The sequence below is a fragment of the Triturus cristatus genome, chromosome 10 (assembly GCF_964204655.1).
Source record: "Triturus cristatus chromosome 10, aTriCri1.1, whole genome shotgun sequence".
In the NCBI taxonomy this organism is placed as follows: domain Eukaryota; kingdom Metazoa; phylum Chordata; class Amphibia; order Caudata; family Salamandridae; genus Triturus; species Triturus cristatus.
The window spans coordinates 54,427,579-54,451,349 of record NC_140593.1 but is presented as its reverse complement, the minus strand read 5'-3'; the positions used below and the strand labels follow the sequence as shown (position 1 = coordinate 54,451,349).

Below are 23,771 nucleotides of genomic sequence, written 5' to 3'. Positions count from 1 at the left end.
TCTTGCGCGCTCTCTAAAATCAAAAGAGTGCGTTTCAGTCCGTGTATACAAATCCTTCCTAGGGATGATTTCGTCTTGCATTCATCTCATTCCCAACTGTCGGTACAGAATGAGACCCTTGCAGGAGGAACTCAATCTGCAATGGCTTCAGATCACAGGGTCATTCCAGGATCTCATTCACATCACCCCACGAATGCGAGAGGCCTTTCAATGTTGGAGGCAGATGAACCACTTGAAGGAGGGTTGCCCATTTCTGGTCGAAATGCCGGAGTTCACAGTCACCACAGACGCATCCCTCGAGGGTTGGGGAGCGCACCTTCAAGGAATGACAATCAATGGCAGGTGGACTCTAGAACAAAGAAAGTGGCATATCAACCTGCTAGAACTGCGAGCCATATTCCTGGCTCTAAAATCCTTCCAGACCATCATCCGAGGAGCATGCATACTTGTAAGAACAGACAACACTACAAGTATGCATTACGTGAACAAACAAGGCGGGACGAGGTCAGCCCTCCTATCCCAGCAAGCGCAAGAGATTTGGGATTGGGCGATCCGCCACAAGATCAACCTCAAAGCCATTCACGTCCCGGGAATCATGAATGTTCTGGCGGATTCCCTCAGCAGGACCACAACGTCGAATCACGAATGGGAGTTACACCAACCATTCCTAGACGAAGTGTTTCACGAATGGGGGCATCCCGATATAGACCTCTTTGCGACCAGCCAGAACCGCAAATGCCCATTCTTCACAAGCTGGGCTCCCCCACAAGGACTCGCTGGGGAATGCCTTTTCGATGAATTGGTCGCAAATATATGCTTACGCCTTTCCACCGATCCCGTTGGTTCCAAGAGTTCTGCGCAAGATCAAACAACAGCCTTGCCGCATGATCTTAATTGCTCCCAGGTGGCCCCGCCAGTACTGGTTCACAGAACTTCTCCTCCTTTCGGAGGCCGAGCCCATACAATTTCAACCAATTCCACATCTTCTGACCCTTCAGAACGGTCAAATTTGTCATCCGGACCCAGCATCGCTGAGATTAGCAGCATGGCTCCTCAACAGCTTGAATTTGCACACCTAGATATCCCTCCAGACTGCCAAGAGGTTTTGGCCAATGCTCGAGCACCAGCAACTGTTAAGACCTACAAACTAAAGTGGAAGAGGTTTTGCATGTGGTGTCAATCCGTCAATCTCCATCCGATCCACGCAAAGCCGGAACAACTTCTGCCTTTCTTTCTACAATTGGCGAGGTCTGGTCTTTCCCACTCTACTTTGAAGGTGTTCTTGGCTGCAATTTCAAGATTCCGACAGGATGGTACTAACTCTCTCTATTCCAACAGAGTCATCCAACAATTTTTTAAGGGGCTATTTAGGATGTTTCCGCCTATTCGGCGTCCGCCTCCTTCTTGGCACCTTAATATAGTGCTTTCACAACTAATGAGGCATCCTTTCGAGCCCATCCACAAGGCGGATCTAAAGTTCCTTTCTTGGAAGGTTTCTTTATTATTGGCTCTAACTTCTACAAGAAGGGTTAGTGACCTTCAAGCGTTCACTATTCATCCACCCTTTCTGCAATTCACATCTGATTCTGTGGTGCTGCGCACTAATCCAAAATTTATGCCAAAGGTCCCGACGGATTTCCATCTTAATGAACCCATAGTTTTGAAAACTTTCTTTCCAAATCCGCAAACAGCTGCAGAAAGGGCCTTGCATTCCCTAGACATCAAGAGATGTCTGAAGTTTTACTTACAACGTACAGCACCGCTGCGCAAATCGGACCAGCTCTTGGTAGCTTATGGCAGACCACGTCAAGGCCATTCAGTATCAAAGCCAACCATAGCTCGTTGGATCTCAGCTGCAATTTGTTTATGCCATGATCAGGCTGGAAGACCACTACAAGCGACCCCAAGAGCACACTCTACGAGAGCAATCTCGTCATCTACAGCTCTTTTCGCCGGTGTGCCTCTTCACCAGATCTGTAAAGCGGCAACATGGTCCAGCTGCCATACGTTTACCAGACACTACTGTTTGGAAGCTGCAAGTGATGCGGATGGTTCAGTGGGACAAGCTGTTCTGCGTAATCTTTTCAAATAAGGTGAGCCTCTGTTCTCCCTCCTCCGCTATGCTTTTATAAGACGCTTTTTGTGAGGTGAAATTGTTTTGCATAAATTGAAACACATGTGTATTTCTGTATGGTTATACTGTTTCATAATGTATATGGTATATATATATATATATATATATATATATATATATATATATATATATATATATATATATATATATATATATATATATATAAAGGTGGCGTCTTATGAGCAAAAGGTTATGTACTGCTATCTACTCTGATTCAGGCATGTGAATCTATGAAAGACACCCCAAATACTGGAGAAGAACAATAGTTACTTACCTGTAATCTGTGGTTCTCCAGTAGTGGTGTCTTTCATAGATTCACATGCAACCCGCCCACCTCCCCTCAGAGGCTTTTTAGGCTATGGTATATTACTTCACTCCTGTGCGAGAAAATCTGACAGCCTGAGCCTCTGAGGAGAACATTCTGGTGGGTGCTGTCGCCTGATTGGCTGCAGTTTGGACTGTATATAATGACAGTGATAGTCATAGCTGTGTAAGTTTTTTCCCTTGTAGCTTAGGCTACTTTACTTCCTGGTTCAGGTTACCAAGGTTTTTTCGTTTGGTATATGCATAATTATTGCTTTTTTATGTACCGTGGGACTCCGACTCCGACGACGGGGAATGATTCAGGCATGTGAATCTATGAAAGACACCAATACTGGAGAACCACAGATTACAGGTAAGTAACTATTGTTCGTATCATTCATGTTTTGAAAGAAACATCATTCTGATCTGTTCCGTCGCATCATTCTGTTTTTTGTCACTTATGTAAGTGTCATACAGTTTTTGGATCGTGCACAGACCAAAGGTTGAACAATTTGCTATGTTGTCAGGTGCCACAGAGGTATCACTCTCAAATCCCAAAGAGTGTATAAAATCGGAAATCACATGCGTTAACTGACAACAGTCAACGTCCCTCCGGGCGCGCCGTGAATACTTCGCTGGAAGCGAATGAAATGTTTGTTTAGGATTAATGAGACATGGAGGTTAATCTTCAATTCCAAGCTTTAATTCGTGGAAGTTAGGATCAGTTCATGTAATCAAGTGGTGAAAATTGCATTCATGGGGTAACATCACAGTGTTAGATCTCCACTCAGGTATTAAACTCGATCCCAATGCATTTCGGGCCCCTCTGGCCCTTCATCAGGGGAATCTATGTTGCAAAGAAATATGTACATATCAGTAAGTTGCAAAATGAGGAATCAACCAATATAAACAAAAGAAAAAAGGACTTCGCCTAATAAAGGTGGGTTTACGCTCAACAGGTCATAATGTATCAATGTTTGCTAAATTTAGCAAACATTGATACATTATGACCTGTTGAGCGTTACCCCATGAATGCAATTTTCACCACTTGATTACATGAACTGATCCTAACTTCCACGAATTAAAGCTTGGAATTGAAGATTAACCTCCATTTCTCATTAATCCTAAACAAACATTTCATTCGCTTCCAGCGAAGTATTCACGGCGCGCCCGGAGCGACGTTGACTTATGTAAGTGTAGCACCCTGCACTAATCCAGACAACCCTTATGGTGATTTTAGTGGTGATAGACCACCTTAGAAAGCTCTCTAATTGGTAGCTGTGGAGAGCAGCCGTCAGGATTAGTCCAGAATGAGTGTAAAGCAGCTTGTTTTACCAGTACTTAATCTTATGGTAAAGGTTAAGTGAAAAAGAATCACACAGTGTAGTTATAAAAATATGTATTTTAATACCAATACTCACTAACACATTTGCACTATCTCCTACCCGGAGATAGAAACACATTACACACAATACTTAGGAAATAGAGCACGTAAGTAGCACAAATACACTGGGGTCTCCAGGGGGAGACCAAACCATATTCTAAAATAGTGAAATGCGAATCACAACTCAAGTCAAGAATGGACCCAGAAGACGTCCCAAGGAACCACCCAAGGTGAGTATCTAGGAACCCCACTGAGGTCTTGTGCAGAGTGGGAACACGACTGCGTGCTCAATATTAGTCAATAGGTAAATCGCGTTGCAATTTTAAACAAGACGGACCCATCCCAGTGGACCCCAAAGAAACCCCATGAAAGATGGAAAGTTTGAGAGCTACCCCACCTTTAGATACCCCAGAAACCAGGATACCTACACCAGGGAAGCTGGGTGCATAGGTGTCAAGTGATGTCGAAAACCGCCGTAGACCACAATGGAGGACTTGAGATGCCGCTGGAGAAGAAGACGAAGGAGTCCGGTGGCACCCAAAGGTAGATTCAAGAGTAGAGGTACATGCAGGCAGAGGGGACAGAGTCTATGCCACTCAGGAGTTACGGAAGACGAATACCCACCTGTTGGAATAATTTCTTTTTAGCTGTGCTGTTTATGGTTTGTGTGTCTTAAGTTAGCATCCGTGGCACCATTTTGTTTGGCCGCCATTCTGAGTCATGGTCGAAACTAATTTCTCTCCCTGGCCTCTGCTGAAAGCAGCTGCGATAGTTTTCGCTTCTCCAAGGTTAAGTCTTGCTGTACTAATGAATACACTGTTCTTATTAGTGCATACCTTTCTCCAGTATTGAATCTTTCATAGATTCACATGCTTGTATCTTCCCCGTACTCATGGTGGGAGTGTCACGGTAAAGGAATTACATAGCAGTAAAACAGAAAAAACTGCCTAGATACCATAGATAAGCATAGACCTTGGTAGCCCAGTACCATCATTATGTGGTCCAAATGCCAGCCAATGAGACTCCAGCCCTGAGCTCACACTCCCCAGCAGAGCCACCATACCTGAGATTTCCAACTGCCGTTGTGTGAGAAGGAGTCTCCCTGAGCTTTGCTCAGTTTGTTCCCTTGATTGAACTTTTGACCTGTATTTACAGAATTTCCTCTGGAACTGCGGTATTGTTTTTTCTTCAAGCTTTCTTCAAAATGTCTGAAGGCTCTAAAAAGAGGCTTTTCAGACCCTGTAGGTCTTGTGGGAAGGCCAGGTTGTTCTCTGAGGACCCCCACAAAGACACTTAAGGATAGAGAGGCACGTTTGCTATTGTGGCTTCAGAAGAAAAAGACCACTTTGGATTCTGATTCTGAGGATGACTCTAAGGCTCACTCCTCTTCAAAACGCAAAGGAGGAGCTTCTGAAGCGAAATCTGATTTAAAAAAGCAGTAAATTAAAGGAAAAGGAGTCTTCTTCTTCCTCTCTGCCTCATACTCCTTTTAAAAAGTCCTCAGAGACGAGGGTCCGTCATCGGATCCATCGTCGAAGAAAAAAGTTTCTACGACCATTCCGTCGACGAAGACGTCGGTGACGACAACGTCGACGACAGTTACAGCGACGACCTCATCGTCGGCGATTACGAAGACGACACCGTCGACAACGAGTATGGAGACGACACCGTTGACGACTACTTTTTTGACACCGCCGTCGATCTCGTCGACGATCTCCCCGTCGACGACAGCTTTTAAATCCCCAATGAAAGTATCGCTTACGACAATTTCCATTAGAAGGTTACCCCCGTCGACTGGCTCGTCGACGGAGAGATCAGTCAATGTAGAATTTACCTCTTTATGTCTCCGCTGCCTCCGTCAAACCTTCGTGAGATGCAGGAGTCTGGAGAGGAAAGTCCAGAAGAAGTCGCATACAGCCCTTCTCAATTGAAAATCAAAAGTCAGGACACTGATGAGGAGGAATACCAAGAAGTGCAGAAAGTTTTCTCTTTTAAAGATCGACCTCTAACGGGTTCAAAAAGATATGAGTCTTTTCAACAATCCTACGATTACGAGGAGGAGGAGGGTACCTAATGTCAGAGAGGAGTCTGTATCCATGCCTCTATCACTGGTATCGGATCTCAGGAGCATGATCAACGATTACTATTGTCGCTTCCCTGAAGCCAATACCTCTTCTTTGGATGTTGCAAGTAAGCAGTAACCTGTCGCGCAAGCTCCGGCTAAGCAGCCTCCGTCTCTGGTGCAGAAGGTGCTCACTCCAAGAGTCATTATTATCAGAGATGACTTAGCTGACAGCGAGGTTGAGAACTAACCTGAGGAAGGAGAACTGAGCCAAGAAGATCCTGTGGGGGATGAATGGGACCAATACATTATCCCTTCTTCTCCATCGCCGTCACCCTCCCCAGTAACATCTCCACCGGAGGACATCCTGGCATTCCATGAACTCATGGAAAAAGCTTCTAAGAGGAATGTTTCCTAAATGATTTCAAAGAGTCTTCCAGGAAATCAATAAGGACAATCCCCATGGTAAAACATATGGGAGGAAGGGTTGAAAATTATGAAGAATCCAGCTTCTGTCGCAGCCTCGGTTCCCAGAATAGAGAAGAATACCGGGCTCCAGAATCCTCCCCGGCATGTCTTATTGGACATCCCCAACCAGAGTCTGTGGTAATGCAAGCTGCACAAAGACGATCAAAGAATCCATCGGCTACATGTTCAGCTCCTCCTGATAAGGAAGAAAGGAAACTTGATGGTACAGGCAAATGCTTTGCGGTCATGGTGGCAGCTTCTATTAAAGCATCGAATGTGCTCGCCATAATTAGCCGTTTCAAAAGGCAAATGTGGTCGGATATTGCTCCTCTTTTATCACATCTGCCGGAGGACAAGAAGGAAGAAGCTACACTAATTTTACAAGATGGAGCTAGAGCAGCTTCGGAATCCATCGACATAGCCATGGATATTTCAGTGGTGGCGTTCAGACAAATGGCAGGAGCCATAGCACTTCGCAGACAGGGATGGCTTAAGGCTACCTCATTCAGGCCGGAAGTGAAGACTAAGATAGTAGACATGCCCTTCGACGGAGAAGATGTATTTGGCAGCCACATGGATGATGCCCTGCAGGGTATTAAGAAGTATACGGATATGGCGAGGGCATTAGGATCACTGCAACAATGCAGATTTCACTCCTTTCGTGGCAGAGGATCAAGAGGACATTTTCAACAAAGATCATCCTATCAGTCCAATAGATACCAGCCATACCATCAACAAGGGTATCGTCAGTATTCAAATGCACAGCAATTTCGATCCTCAAATTCGTCTTACCAGCAACAGTCCAGAATAAAGCCATCAACAAGAGGAAAATTACAGGACACCAATCGAAGACAATGACAATTCCAAGGCGCCAACCACCTCGTCATTCCACAGCCTGCATCAGACCCTTTACCTTTCTTCCTAGTTCCACCAATGGATGTCTATAACATCGGACAGATGGGTATTAGACATAATTCGTCACGGTCACACCCTAGAATTCCTCTACAAACCTCCAGACCGTCCTCCCATTCACAGAAAACAGCAACATCTCTCGGCCCTCAAGGCGGAAATTGTGTTTTTTCTGGTAAAAGGAGCAATAGAGGAGGTCCCTCTTCAACAGCGAGGGAAAGGATTCTACTCAAATTTTTTTCCTCATGCGGAAAAAGCAATCAAACAAATGGAGACAGGTAATGGATCTCAGAGGCTTAAACAAGTTCATCAGGAAGCAATCCTTCCGTATGCTATCCAAGAAATTCTGATGATGTTGAGAAGAGGGGATTATATGACATCCTTAGATCTATTAGATGCATACTTCCATATTCCAATTCACGTACGACACAGACGGTATCTCAGATTGGCGGTGGCGGGGCCCACTACCAATTCAGAGTGTTACCCTTTCGTCTTCGATCCGCGCCAAGAGTGTTCACAAAATGCATGGCACCGGTGGCAGCGTATCCGAGGCAACAAGGTCATCAGATATACCCATATCTGGATGATTGGTTGATAAAAGTCGCATCGTACAAAGACACTCGCAATCCTTGGAATGTTGCATAAATCTCTTCTAGTTTCTGGGTTTACGGATAAACATGGAAAAATCCTATCTAACTCCGTCCCAGTCACTTCAATTTCAAGGAACGTTATTACAAACCAGGGAAGCAAAAGCGTACCCTTCAGACGAACGCATCCGAAAGATTCTGAAGCTTACCTCACAACTAAAGAACAGAAAGTCCACTTCAGTAAGGATATTCAAGTCCTTGTTGGGGATGATGTCATCCTGCATCCCCTTAGTTCCAAATTGTCGGCTTCGCATGCAGCCTCTACAAGAACTTCTAGACCTTCAATGGGTGCAACATCAAGGTTCCTTCGAGGATCGGATCTTCATCAAACCTAAAATAAAGGAGGCGCTGTCATGGTGGGGAATAAGGCAGAACTTATCAGAAGGGCTAATCTTGAACCAAAATCTCCCAGTTATATAATGACAACAGATGCATCATTGCAGGGATGGGGAGCGCATCTTCAAGACCTAGAGATTCAAGGACATTGGAGCAAACAAGAGGCTCAATTACGCATCAACCTTTTGGAGCTAAAAGCGGTGTTCTTGGGTCTCCAAGCCTTTCTCCCTAGGATTCACAATTCTACAGTTCTAGTCAGGACAGACAGTACAACAATGATGTTTTATTTAATAAAACAGGGGGGAACAAGATCAAAGCCCCTATCAACACAAGCTCAAGAAATCTGGAATTGGCTTCTAGTTCACAATATCTCCCTGCAAATTCAGCATGTTCCCGGAATACACAGCATTAGAGCAGATTCACTAAGCAGATCAGCAAGTGTTTGTCACAAATGGGAACTGAATCAAGATCAACTCATGTGAATTTTTCGATTATGGTACACTCCAGCTCTGGACTTGTTTGACAATCGAAACAACAAAAAGTGCAAACAGTTTGCAAGCAGATTCCCTCAGCCAGAATCTTGGGGGAATGCTCTTCAGCTCCGTTGGACAGGGATGTTCGCATATGCATTTCCTCAATTCCCGCTGATCCCAAAGGTGCTCAGGAAGATGAGATGGGAACCGTGTCACTTAATTCTGATAGCCCCGGCATGGCCGAGACGATTCTGGTTTTCGGAGCTTCTATCAGCTTCTATCAGCAGCTCCCAGATTGCAGTTTCCTCTAATCCAGGATTTGATCTCCATAAACACGGGGCAAGTTCTTCATCTTATTTCAAAGAGACGGGACTGTAGGGCTGTTTAAAGAGGTCCAGCAAACGTGCCCTATCAGATCATTAATATCAAAAGTGGATGCCGTTCCTCTAGTGGTGGAGCCTAAGCAGTAGATGTGTACCATCCACCAACGGAAGATGGTGGTGGTAGAGGGGTACTAGGAGGGGACGGGAATCGCAGGGGATCCCGCTATTGCGGAACTAGGGTCCTCACACACCCAGCAAGCTAGGTGTCATGCTTCATCATCTGGACCTGCTCCTCGTTGGGTCGGCGCTGCAATACCCAACGGGCACACGCGAAGGGGCTCTTTATCGGAGATCTTTTGTTCCTTTGCCGTTTGATGAAGTGGGGGTGTGTGGCCCGTGAGTGTGTAGATACATTGATGTGCAGTGAGTGCGTTTTTAAAAAAGGTTAGATATTCCAAATAAGGAACAAACGATCTCCGATAAAGAGCCCCTTTGCGGGTGCCCGTTGGGTATTGCAGCACCGACCCAACGAGGAGCAGGTCCAGATGATAAAGCATGACACCTAGCTTGCTGGGTGTGTGAGGACCCTAGTTCTGCAATAGCGGGATCCCCTGAGATTCCCGCCCCTCCTAGTACCCCTCTATCTCCACCATCTTCTGTTGGTGGATGGCACACATCTACTGCTTAGGCTCCACCACTAGAGGAACAGCATCCACTTTTGATAATAGCAAGTTCTTCATCCCCAGTTGGCCTTGTTGGATTTGTCGGCATGGAACCTCATGAGCATGAATTTCAGTCCTTGAGCATTAATGAAGAATACCGGGATATCCTCTCTCACTCATGCAATTTCCACAAATAAAACCTATGTAGCGGAGTGGAAAAGGTTTTGCCAATGGTGTTTGACACAATCTCTTCACCCCTTACACTCTTCTCCGGAGCAGGTTCTCCCTTACCTATTGCATCTGGCCAAGGCAGGCCTTTCTGATGTATCAGTCAAAGTGCATCTGGTTGCCATTTCAAGGTATCGCAGGAAACCAAATCATCCGTCTCTTTGGTCACAGAGAGTGATAAAGGAGTTCTTAAAATGATTATTCAGAGTTTTCCCTCCAATTAGACATCCGTCAGTACAATGGCAGTTGAACACGGTCTTGGTGCAACTCATGAAACCACCTTTCGAACCGATTCACAAAGCTGAGCTGCAGTTTGTATCTTGGAAAGTAGCCCTTCTCCTGGCTCTGACATCAGCTAGAAGGGTCAGTGAAATTCAGTCTTTTTCCATCACAGAGCCTTTCTTTCAAATCAAGACAGACAAAGTGATCTTACGAACAAACCCTAAATTCATCCCGAAAGTCCCTTCGGATTTTCACCTCAATTAATCTATTGTTCTTTCCACATATTCTAAAATCCCATCGTCTGCAGTAGAAAAATCTTTGCATACATTAGATGTCAAGAGGTGTTTAAAATTTTATATTGATAAGACAAAGTCCTTTCGAAAGACAAGTCAGCTGTTAATAGCATTTGCTGGTCCCAGGAAAGGTTTGGCTTTATCAAGGACTAGCATATCCCGATGGATAACCTCAGCCATTACCTTTGTGACAGAAGAATGCCGGAAATCCTTTACGCTTGACGGTCCGAGCTCACTCAACCAGAAAAATGGCAACTTCAGCTGCATTGTTTGCGGGAGTATCTCTTCCGGATATTTGCAGAGCGACAACGTGGAAGAATGTCCACACGTTTACCAAGCACTGCTGTCTGGAAACAGCTTGGAAAGCAGATTCAGCAGTGGGACAAGCCGTGCTACGTCATCTCTTTCATTAAGGTATTTACCTGACAGTGTTTTCTCTAAAAAATGTTTTCTTGTTTCATGTGAATGTCTTTTTCTCAAATGCTACATTGAATAGCTTTTTACTATATGTCATTGAAATTTGCGTAATATATGGCGTTATAATACCTGTCGACACATTCAATCTTTCTATCTTCTAGAGGATATTTATTAGCCTCATAAACAGGAAGCAGAGGCTGAGAAAAAAGGGTGCTTTCCTGGAAACGCTTACTTGTAAGAGTACTGCTTTCTATTCTGATACAAGCATGTGAATCTATGAAAGATTCAATACTGGAAACGAAACAAGTTACTTACCTGTACACTATAGTTCTCCAGTATTGATATCTTTCATAGATTCACATGCGACCCGCCCGCCTCCCCGTTTCTCAGGTAGACCACTTTTTTATCTCGAATTACTTCCTTGGCTCTCACTTGGGGATGGAAATCTGAGGTATGGTGGCTCTGCTGGGGAATGTGATCTCAGGGCTGGCGTCTCATTGGCTGGCATTTGGACCACATAATGTTAGTACTGGGCTACCAAAGTCTATGCTTATCTATGGTATCTAGGCAGTTTTTTTCTTTTTACTGCTATGTATTTCCTTTACCGTGAGACTCCCACCATGACGAGGTGGAAGATACAAGCAAGTGAATCTATGAAAGATATCAATACTGGAGAACCATAATGTACAGGTAAGTAAATTGTTTCTTCCCATTAGATAGGCCTGCTCCCTGTAGGAGAGTAGGATCTGCTTCTTATGGTTACCCCCACTTTTTGCTGATGTTTCACTGTTTTTCGACTTTACTCTGGCTGGGACCCTGCTATTCAGGGCCCCAGCCTAGCTGCTTCCTCTCTAAATTGATTGCATGTACTTTAGGTACACTCCAGATTGGATTATGGGGGTACCCTTATAAGTCCCTAGTATATGGTATACTATGTACCCAGGGCATAGGTACCTCAGAGGCCTACCAGGGGCTGCAGCAAGTATTATGCCACCCCTGGGAAGCCATTCAAAATGACACGAAGGGCCCAATTCACAGAACTAACTTAAGACAAAATCCTAAACTTACTATCATTTTCGTATTCACAGAAGGCACTTACTCATTTTGGTATTCACAGAAGACACTTACTCATTTCGGTATTCACAGAAGTTAGGAGTCCTAACTTTAGGACTCCTAAAGGCCTTCTGTCAATACCGAAAGTCTTAAAGTTAGGATCTTTCTCAGTTTAGAAGTCCTAAAGTTAGGACTCCTAACTTTACTACTACTAAACTGAGAAAAATCCTAATTGTAAGGCTTTCGGTGTTCACAGAAGGCATTTAGGAGTCCTAAAGTTAGGACTCCTAACTTCTGTGAATACCGAAATGAGTAAGTGCCTTCTGTGAATACCAAAATGAGTAAGTGCCTTCTGTGAATTCCAAAATGGTAGTAAGTTTAGGATTTTGTCTTAAGTTAGTTCTGTGAATCGGGCCCAACAGGTCTGCTACAGCAGCCTGTGTAAGGTGGTGTATGCACCCCTTACTGGGATATAGGTTCCCTATATCTCTCCATATCACTGCACATGTAAACCTATCAGTCACCGCTATGGCAGGCCTTAACAATCCTGAAGGCAGGGTGCTGGGTTTCATGTGAGAGGGTGCCCATGCATGAGCAGAGCCCCTCTGCAGCTTTCGGAACCTTTATTCCGGGGTTGTTTGTGATGCAGCCATACCATATACTCTTAAGTGCATTATAACCTTGCGGTAAATGCTAACTTTGGAATGGCTGCATGGAAACATGTCGTGTTTGGTGTCAAACACCTTGGAATCATACCCCCACACCAGTAACTGGGGTGGGAGGTATGATTCCACCTTACTAGAGGGTGAAACATGACAGCACCGGTATACCCGATACTAGCTTAACAGACCCTGGCATCATAAAATTGATGCTGCCATCCACAGACACGAGTCTGCCGTCCTGCTGCTGTTCGAAACTCCGGCAGGGGAGGCCTGGACAATAGGTTTCCTGTCACAGGGAGGTGCGACCACCTCCTAGACAGCCTTTAGTGTATTGGGGCTGGGTGGGTGCACTCCAAGAGTGCTTTGATGTCTGCACTGGGGGCACATTCGGTGTCCCTGTTCATAGTTCAGCTCAAACCGTCTGCAGGGGCACTAAGCCCCTGCTCTGGCGCAAAACTGGACAAAGGACATGGGCGTAGCCACCCCTCTGTCCTGACCCTCCCATGGGTGGGTCCCCAGAGTTTGTCCCACCCCTTCCTTGGGTATAAAGTAGGAACGCCTGACTACAGGACTTTAGATTTACCTGGACGAAACTCTGCTACAGAATCCCAGAACTTCTACTATCCACACAACGTTGGATGACCGAAGAATCTACCTTGGAGTAAAGGAGTTACTCCCTTGCAAGGTAGGCACCAAAGACGCAACTGTCCGGTTTGCATTGACACTGCTCCCGAAGGACACCGACAATTTTGCAACACAGGAGGTGGGTTTCCAAGCTTCCCCGAGGCCAATCCGTGCTCTCAGCAACTCTGATATCCAAAACCCTTGTGGGGACTGTGCAACCCGAACCCCTGGACACTGTGACCATTTGCAGCAGCACATGCTTCTTGGCAATCCCTGATGCTGTGCTTTGGGCTACTTGTAGTCCAGACCCCGAGCAGTGATTGCACCGAAGATTGCTGGCCTACACTCCACGAGTGACCCGTGGGCTGGTATCTAGTGATTCCTCTCGAGGTCCCTTCGTGATCCCTTGTCTGTCGACTGAGAAGGGTACTTTTACTTTCAACAGGCTTTCCTGGTTGCTCCAGACGTGCCCTGACTGTCCATCGCTTGGGGACTCCACAGGACCTTGCTGGTCCACACCGAAGCCATTTCTTTTCTCACTGCGTGGGTTGCAGTTGCCAAGGCTTGTTGGTCTCCAATCCGGAAACTGACCCCCCCAGCACTCTACATCCTTCGTGGGACAGCTGGCCTGTGGACTGTGGTTGTCGTCGACGCCTCCTGGTCCCCGTGGCAGTGGAGTCAAGCTTCACCTCTTCGCACCTGAAACACCCGACATCGGTGGGCATTCGTCTATAGTGCCCCTAGTCACTGGCAAGTGACCCAGACTCTGTCCCCTCTGCTTTCAGGTTCTTCACATCTTCAATCCAGTCTTGGATCACACCGGACACTTCTCCTTTCCACAGCAGCAGCACTTTGCAGCACATCGCTATTGAAATGAACAACGACTCCCGACACCATTTGACAACTATGCACCCGGCTTCCCTGGGTGAGGTAACACGAGTACTCTGGTGCTCCCATGGGTGCTGGCCCTAGAACCCCCTAAGTCTAAAGGGGTTTGCTCAAAGTCCTCTTCTAAGTGTCCTTATTCTTTAAAATTCCAACCACGAATTTCCTATTGAATTGTACGGGGCTCGCGGCTGTGTTCTCACACTGCACACGTCCCCGTGGGTCTCCTCTGCCACTACCTTGGGTGGTTCCTTGGGGTCCCAGCAATTCTACGTGCTCTAGGCACTGTGTCTAGTCAAGTCGTGGTTCTTATACCACTTTCTTAATATATGGTTTGGTCTTCCCCTGGGACCCATTGTATATAGAGCTATTTACTGTCGTTTAATAACTGTATTATAGTGTGCCTTGCTCTCTAACTTCATAAAGAGGTTAGTAGAGAGTTTTTAGAAATAAATACCTATATTTTATATACATACCTTGTGTGGTTTCTCCTTTCATTTAGTTATTCAAAAGGTTGTAATCTGGTAAACCAAGCTGCTTTACACTCCTTCAAGACTCAGCCTGAAGGCTGCTCTCCATAGCTACCACTAGGATAGCTTTTAATAAAGGTTGTCTTAAATCTATTCATCAATAAGTGTTGTTTGGACTGGTACATGGTGCCCACTATAACTAGTGGACAGTATATATCAGACCAACTTCTCACATTGGGGTTCAGCGGTTGGATTCAAGCTTGCTATTGCTTTACCAGATAATCTCTTTGAGTGACTAACTGAAAACCACCATAGGTACATATAAATCAAGTTTAGAATAACAGTAAGTTCTACTGAACTTAGAGTTGTGTGTCAAGGGCTTAGCACACCCTTTCTACAACTTAAGAGAGTTTTAGTAGTTCCCACTAGGTTCGGTAGGTGCAACACCTCACTACACTAGTATGTCTTCAAGAGCAGAAGCCAGTTGCTCCTTGCTGAACAGGTATGACCACCTCTCATTTCAAGAATTAAGAAATAAGTGTGCATCCAGAAAATTTAAGACAGGGAAGAACCCTAGGACTCAACGCCTCATAGAGGCTTTGCTTTTAGATGACCTCAGAAAGACCAGAGGGTCTGATGAGGCAGGCAAGTTGGGTGGGGCAGCAGAAGATGACAGGCTTGGAAGTGAAAACATCCAGGACCAGGACTCTGATGCTGGCCAGGAGGATCAAGAGGATTCCAACCTAGATAATCCAATCTTTCCTGAAGGTGAGGATGAGGAAGAGGACATTAATAGGCGGCTCTTCGCCCCACTTGGAAGGGTTAACAGTTTACCAAGAAGGTCTAGATCTCCTTCTCAGGAATCTAATCATTCTGGTACCGCTGTAGGGACCTCTGTTTCAAATAGGACCACTACCTCTCATAGGAGGGAGACCTCTTATGACAGGAAGTGCAGACTGCTTGACTTTGAGAGAGCAAAGCTCAGAATCAGAAAAGAGCAGCTGGCCCTAGACAGGGAATCCCTGGAGCTCCAGAGAGCTTCAAAAAGGTTGGGGCTAGAGTCCCATGCGGCAGCAACAGCGTCCCTACAGGTAGAGATCATACTCATGACCATAGGAACCTGAACAAGATTGTCCCACCCTACCAGAGTGGGAATGACATCCACAAATGGATAACTGCACTTGAGAGGGCCTGTAAAGTACAGAGGATCCCTCAGGAGCAGTGGGCAGCAATCTTGTGGCTCTCCTTTGCAGACAAAGGGAGAGACAAGCTCCTCACTGTTAGAGAAGAGAGGATGCTGACAATTACAAAGTCTTGAAGAGTGCATTGATTGATGGGTTTAGCCTAACCACTGAACAATACAGGTTAAAGTTCAGAGACACCCAAAAGGCACAGACTCAAGACTGGGTTGACTTTGTAGATTGTGCTACTAAGTCTCTGGAAGGTTGGTTACTTGGCAGTAAAGTGTGTGATTTTAAAGGATTGTACAATTTGATTATGAGGGAGCAGATCCTTAATAATTGTCAAAATCAGCTGTTGCATCAGTACCTGGTGGGCCAGAAGGCAGACAAATGGGTCAGAACCAGGGTGAGGCAGAAGGTTCAGAACCAAGGTGGTGACTCCAAGAAGCAGGATTCTAAGAACTCTGATAAGGGTGGGAAAAGGGGTAATGACCAGATGTCTTCTCAAGGGCCCCAGAAATCTGCATCTGGTGGGGAGTCCCAATCTAACAAAGGAAACGGCCAAAAGAACCCATGGTGTAGAATCTGTAAGCAGAAAACCCATTGGACTAGTGATTGTACCAAGTACAAAGACTCAACTCCAGCCATCATTGCCCCTAAGGCAACTGTTCCCCCTAGTTCAGCTACGAGTGGTGGTACTCAGAATAAGGGTGTAGTAGGGTTAACTCTGGGATCTGAGATGGACTCTGGCCTGGTCAGAGTTCCTACTCAGGCTGTACTGATCTGTGATGGAGGCATGGATATGGCCTCCTTATTTGTCAGTCCCAGTAATCTGGGCAAATACAGACAGCAGTCTTTGATAAATGGAAAATAGGCCTTGGCATTCAGGGACACAGGAGCAATTGTCACAATGGTTCCTGAGCAAATCATCCATGGGTAAATGTACCAAGTGACCAATGCTAGCAATGTCAGGACAGACCATTCCTTGGCAGTTGTTAATTTCTCCTGGGGAGGGGTAACTGGCCTTAAGAAGGTTGTGGTAAGTGCATACCTCCCTGATGAATGCTTGCTTGGCAATGATTTGGAAACTTCAGCTTGGGCTGAAGTGGAACTTAGGACCCATGCAGAAATGTTGGGAATCCCTGCACATGTGTTTGCTATGACTAGGTCACAGGCAAACATGTCAAAAGCTGAACAGGCCCTGGATTTTGGAAGAATGGACCAGGTGCCTCCCAAGAAAAGGAGCAGCAAGGGTAAGGCAATGTCTTCCCCCCAGACTCAGAAGGCAGGTCAGTCTCTTGAGCGAGATGATCTCAGTCCTGAAGAAGGAACTGTCCCAGAGGAGCCTGAACCTGACCCGGTTGAGTTCTTGGGGACAGGGGGCCTTTCCAGGGCAGATCTGAGCCAGGAGCAGCTGAGCTGCCCTTCTGTTGAACCCCTCAGAAAGCAAGCTGCTGATGAGGCTGCTGGGAATGCTAGTGGAACCCATAAGATATATCGGGATGATGGACTCCTGTACTCCATAGTGTAGAGACCCCAAGCCTGGTGCCACCAGGAGGTTGGTTATATCTCTGAAGTTCAGGGGCTTCCTATTAACACTAGCCCATGATATTCCCTTAGCAGGTCACCTGGACCAAAACAAGACCTGGGACAGAATTGTCTCTCACTTTCATTGGCCACACATGTCTGAAGACACCAAGGAGTTTTGTCGTTCCTGTGTCACCTGTCAAGCCAGTGGTAAGGCAGGTAGTACAACAAAGACCCTCCTGATACCACTACCTGTCGTGGGGGTTCCCTTTATGAGGGTTGGGATTGACATAGTTGGTCCCATGGATCCTCAAACAGCATCTGTGCACAGATTTATACTGGTGGTGGTGGACCATGCCACTAGGTATCCAAAGGCTACATAGGCTATTCCCCTTAGGACCACTACAGCACCTGTAGTGGCAAGGGCCCTTTCCATCCCTAGGGCAGATAAGTTTATAGACACTTTGGCCTCAGCCAAGATTCTTAGCACATTTGACCTAACAGCTGGCTACTGGCAGGTCAGACTAGCTGATGACGCAAAGCCAAAGAGAAGCATTTTCTACCCTTAGTGGGCATTACCAATTTGTGGTGATGCCCTTTGGTTTGAAAAATACACCTGCCACTTTTCAAAGGTTGGTGAATAAAGTCCTTACAGGCCTGGAAGCCTATAGTGCAGCATATCTAGATGATATTGCTGTCTTTAGCTCCACCTAGGAGGACCACCTGGTCCACCTGAGAAATGTTTTGGAGGCCCTGCTAAAAGCAGGCCTAACTATAAAGGCCACTAAGTGCCAGATAGGGCAGAGTCAGGTTGTGTACCTGGGCCACCTTGTGGGTGGAGGCCAGGTTCAACCATTGCAGAGCAAAATCCAGACCATAATGGACTGGGTTGCTCCAACCACCTAGACTCAGGTCAGAGCTTTCTTGGGCCTGACTCAGTACTACAGAAGATTTGTCAAAGGTTATGGATCCATAGTGACCCCTTTGAATGACTTAACTTCTAAGAAAATGCCCAAGAAAGTTCAGTGGACAGTCAGCTGTCAAAAGGCATTTGATGACCTGAAGCAGGCCATGTGCACTGCTCCCATTCTGCAAAGTCCTAACTACTCCAAAGAATTCATTGTCCAAACAGATGCATCTGAGTTGGGGGTAGGGGCTGTGTTATCACAATTGAATGATGAAGGTCAGAATCAGCCAGTAGCGTTTATTAGCAGAAGGCTGACCCCCAGAGAGAAACGTTGGTCAGCTATTGAGAGGGAGGCCTTTGCTGTGGTTTGGGCTCTGAAGAAGTTGAGGCCATACTTGTTTGGCACTCACTCCATTGTTAAGACAGTCCATCCTGGCTGAAGAGGGGTGAAACCCCGAAACTGGTCCTAGGATGCTTGGTTCCGGTCCAGGGAGGATCTGGCTTGGCAGTTCGGGCTGGACTATTCCCATGAGGCACAGGGTCAAGACTGATTTGCAAATTGCCAGGTCTAAACTGGGGTGGCATGGTGAGCAAAAGAATGATGGATGTAACCCAGATCTGTTGACTGGGGGTGAATGTTTTGATTTGTTCTGCATTCCGTCCATCAATTGTTTGTGTTTTGCTTTCGCGCCCTCAGTGCACCAGGTATGCCCAGACGTGGGTCCTGGGCTCACTGTGCCACTGGAATCAAGCTATACTGGCTGAAGAGGGGTGAAACCCCGAAACCGGTCCTAGGATGCTTGGTTCCGGTCCAGGGAGGACCTGGCTTGGCAGTTCGGGCTGGACTATTCCCATGAGGCACAGGGTCAAGACTGATTTGCATATGGCCAGGTCTAAACTGGGGTGACATGGTGAGCAAAAGAATGATGGATTTAACCCAGATCTCTTGACTGGGGGTGAATGTTTTGATTTGTTCTGCATTCCGTCCATCAATTGTGTGTCTTTTGATTTCTCGCCCTCAGTGGGCCAGGTATGCCCAGACGTGGGTCCGGGGCTCACTGTGCCACTGGAATCAAGCTATCCTGGCTGGAGAGGGGTGAAACCCCGAAACCGGTCCTAGAATGCTTGGTTCCGGTCCAGGGAGGACCTGGCTTGGCAGTTCGGACTGGACTGTTCCCATGAGGCACAGGGTCAAGACTGATTTGCATATGGCCAGGTCTAAACTGGGGTGGCATGGTGAGCAAAAGAATGATGGATTTAACCCAGATCTCTTGACTGGGGGTGAATGTTTTGATTTGTTCTGCATTCCGTCCATCAATTGTGTGTCTTTTGCTTTCTCGCCCTCAGTGCGCCAGGTATGCCCAGATGTGGGTCCAGGGCTCACTGTGCCACTGGAATCAAGCTATCCTGGCTGAAGAGGGGTGAAACCCCGAAACCGGTCCTAGGATGCTTGGTTCCGGTCCAGGGAGGACCTGGATTGGCAGTTCGGGCTGGACTGTTCCCATGAGGCACAGGGTCAAGACTGATTTACATATGGCCAGGCCTAAACTGGGGTGGCATGGTGAGCAAAAGAATGATGGATTTAACCCATATCTCTTGACTGGGGGTGACTGTTTTGATTTGTTCTGCATTCCGTCCCATCAATTGTGTGTCTTTTGCTTACTCGTTCTCAGTGGGCCAGGTATGCCCAGACATGGGTCCGGGGCTCACTGTGCCGCTGGAATCAAGCTATCCTGGCTGAAGGGGGGTGAAACCCCGAAACTGGTCCTAGGATGCTTGGTTCCGGTCCAGGGAGGACCTGGCTTGGCAGTTCGGGCTGGACTGTTCCCATGAGGCACCGGGTCAAGACTGATTTGCATATGGCCAGGTCTAAACTGGGGTGGCATGTTGAGCAAAAGAATGATGGACTTAACCCAGATCTCTTGACTGGGGGTGAATGTTTTGATTTGTTCTGCATTTTGTCCATCAATTGTGTGTCTTTTGCTTTAACAATCCTGAAGGCAGGGTGCTGGGTTTCATGTGAGAGGGTTCCCATGCATGAGCAGAGCCCCTCTGCAGCTTTCAGAACCTTTATTCCAGGGTTGTTTGTGATGCAGTCAAACCATATACTCTTAAGTTCATTATAACCTCGCGGTAAATGCTAACTTTGGAATGGCTGCATGGAAACATGTTGTGTTTGGTGTCAAACTGGTGTGGGAGGTATGATTCCACCCTGCTAGAGGGAGAAACATGACAGCACCGGTATACCCGGTACCAGCTTAACAGACCCTGACATCACAAAATGGATGCTGCCAGCCACAGACACGAGTCTGTCCTCCTGCTGCTGGACGAAACTCCAGCAAGGGAGACCTGGACAATAGGTTTCCTGTCACAGGGAGGTGTAACCACCTCCCAGACAGGCTTTAGTGTATTGGGGCTGGGTGGGTGCACTCCAAGAATGCTTTGATGTCTGCACTGGGGACACATTTGGTGTCCCTGTGCATAGTCCAGCTCAAAGGACATGGGTGTAGCCACCCCTCTGTCCTTACCCTCCCATAGGTGGGTCCCCAGAGTTTGTCCCACTCCTTCCTTGGGTATAAAGTAGGAACCCCTGACTACAGAACTTTAGATTTACCTGGATGAAACTCTGCTACAGAATCCCAGAACATCTACTATCTACACGACGTTGGATGACTGAAGAATCTCCCTTGGGGTAAAGGAGTTACCCCCCTGCAAGGCAGGCACCAAAGACGCATCTGCCCGGTTTGCATTGATGCTGCTCCCGAAGGACACCAACGATTTTGCAACACAGGAGGTGGGTTTCTAAGCTTCCCCGAGGCCGATTCGTGCTCTAAGCAACTCTGAGATCCAAAGCCCTCGTGGGGACCATGCAACAGAACCCCTGGACACCGTGACCATTTGCAGCTGCATATGCTTCTTGGCAATCCCTGAGGCAGGCTGTGCTTTGGGCTACTTGTAGTCCAGACCCCGAGCAGTGATTCCACCGAAGGTTGCTGGCCTACACTCCTCGAGTGACCGGTGGGCTGGTATCTAGTGATTCCTCTCGACGTCCCTTCGCGATCCCTTGACCGTCGACTAGGGGGTCCCTGAGAAGGGTACTTTTACTTTCAACGGGTTTCCTGGTTGCTCCAGACGTGCCCTGAGTCTCCATCGCTTGGGGAGTCCACAGGACCTTGCTGGTCCACACCGAAGCCATTTTCTTCTCACCGCGTGGGTTGCAGTTGCCAAGGCTTGTTGGTCTCCAATCCGGAAACTGACCCCCCAGCACTAGACATCCTTCATGGGACAGCTCACCTACAGACTGTAGTCATCGTCGACACTTCCTGTTCCCCGTGGCAGTGGAGTCAAGCTTCACCTCTTCGCACCTGAAACACCCGACATCGCTGGGCATTCGTCTATAGTGCCCCTGGTCACTGGCAAGTGACCCAGACTCTGTCCCCTCCTCTCTTAGGTTCTTCACATCTTCGATCAAGTTTTGGATCACAGCAGACACTTCTCCTTTCCACAGCAGCAGCACTTTGCAGCACATCGCCATTGAAATCAACGACGATTCCCGACACCATTTGATAGCTATGCACCCGTATTGTACATAATGTATCACCATGCTTGTTGAAGTCAGTCCCTCTGCAGCAATCTCAGGAGGCTGGTCAGACTGGACTCCGCTCAAGTGTACCTGAATAAATTGACTTGGTTTGTATTCTCTACTGTCTGACCGACTCTTCATTTGTGTGAAAGGCTGAGAGGTGGTCGTGAGTGACCCGGGTGGCCCTAATCGGGTCACTTTCTTCACGCCAATGTCGGAGATGCAGGTGAGGTTGACGGTGCCCTTAAAGTTGCAGCTCTGCGGATCAGGCGACGCTGTAGAATACCACGAGCTGTTCACAAGCTGTCCCATGTCGGATGTAGAGAGCCCAGGAGTCGGTGTCCGGCAGGGGAACCATCAAGCTTTGGCGGCAGCAAACAATATGGTTGACGAAAAAAGGTGTAGTGTCGGGAGCAGTAAGGTCCAAGTGACTCACCACAAGCAGGTAAGTCGGAGCTGGCCCCAAGCAAGCAGGGGAGCCAACTGAACCCAAAGAAGACCCTCCAGAGGACCCATGGGCTGAAGGCACAAGCCGCAAGAGGACCTCGAGCAGCTCACCAATGAAGAAGGCCCACGATGCCGAGGAAGCAGTGAGTATAAAGGTCTTGGCTGCTGGAGTTGCTTGAGGTTGGAGCTTCTTGGAGCCCGAATTTCTCTGGAGGAGAGAGCCAACAAGCATTTGCAACGGCAAGTAGGCGCGGTACACAGGGGTTCTTTTCCAGTTGTTCAGACAAGGGACGCTGGCCTCAAACTTGGAATGAAGACAGTGCAGGCTTCAATTGAGCTGCAGAATCACCACCTGTGTTGCTGCGCCTTTTGGAGTCCATGGGAGCCCAGTATCAGCAGACTGGTCAGCTGCTTTGCGGTGCCTGCAGATGCGGGGGACTGACTCCTTCACTTCAAGGGAGATTCCTTCTGGTGTCTTGGATGTCCACAGGCCTGGTGAAGAACCTGTATGGAGCACAGCCCAGACTTTGCAGAAGACCAGCAGGACGACAAGACCAGGGGAAGCAGGAATCTTTACCTTTGCAGTCTTCGTTCCCAAAGCGAAGTCCAGAGTGCCCAGACAGGCAAAGTTGAAGTGGTATGTGATCTGAATCTTGTCCCATGGTGAATCTAGGGACCCACCCACAGGTAAGCCCTTAAATACCCTTAGGAAAGGGTCGGGACGATTCAGGGGTCCCTCCCAGAGGAGGGGCTGGACAGTGGGGAGGATACTCCCATGTCCTTTGTCCAGTTTAGTGCCAGAGCGGGGGCAAACGGCTCCTTAACCAGATTGACCTGGAGTATACAAGGAGAGCACCAAATGTGCCCTTCAAGCAATCTCAGTAGCGCTGGCAAGCACCCCCACACCTGTCCCAATACACCAATTCTTGGTAAGAAATTTGACCTAGGTCTACCAGATACTGATACAACTTTTAATTAATGCAGTTACTTAATATGTGTTCCTTCAAAAACAAATTATAAAGAGCATCATACTACTGCAATTTACTTCTGGTCAACCAGCCACCTAGTGTCTTTACTAACAGTCTACAAATTCTACCCAGGACTGACTCTGGGTTTTCTGAGCCCCCTTGAATTTAATTCTGTACTCCTCATTTGGCCTTGTTGAAAGATTCAACAATACATTGAAAGGTATGATAATGGGTCTCCCTGAAAAACTCAAAAGGAGATGGGATGTTCTGTTACCTTGCCTGCGTTTGCCTACAGAGAGGTGCCTCAGAAGGGAGTAAGGTTGTTCCCCTTTGAACTTATGTTTATCTACCCTGTAAGGAGACCACTTTCTCTTGTGAGGGAAGGATGCAAGAAACCCCATCATGTATCAAAACAAGATGTGGTGACAATGTGCTAGGCCTTTGTTTCAGGATGGTAGAGTAGATGCAGAAATCATCCAAAACTCATGAGGCCAGCCAGGAGCTCCAGAAGCTCCAGTATGACCAGAAGGCTGCAGTTGTTGCATTCCAACCAGGGCGGAACGTGAGGGTAGTGGAGCCTGTGGCACGAATGGCCCTCCAGGA

General features: G+C 47.2%; 1 long non-coding RNA gene across 2 annotated transcripts in view; it reads left to right on the top strand.

The window, feature by feature from the left end:
• The window catches only part of LOC146788819 (uncharacterized), a 553,440-nt gene that overhangs the window by 426,685 nt on the left and 102,984 nt on the right, over nt 1–23,771 (top strand). The gene's annotated exons all lie outside the window — the stretch shown is intronic.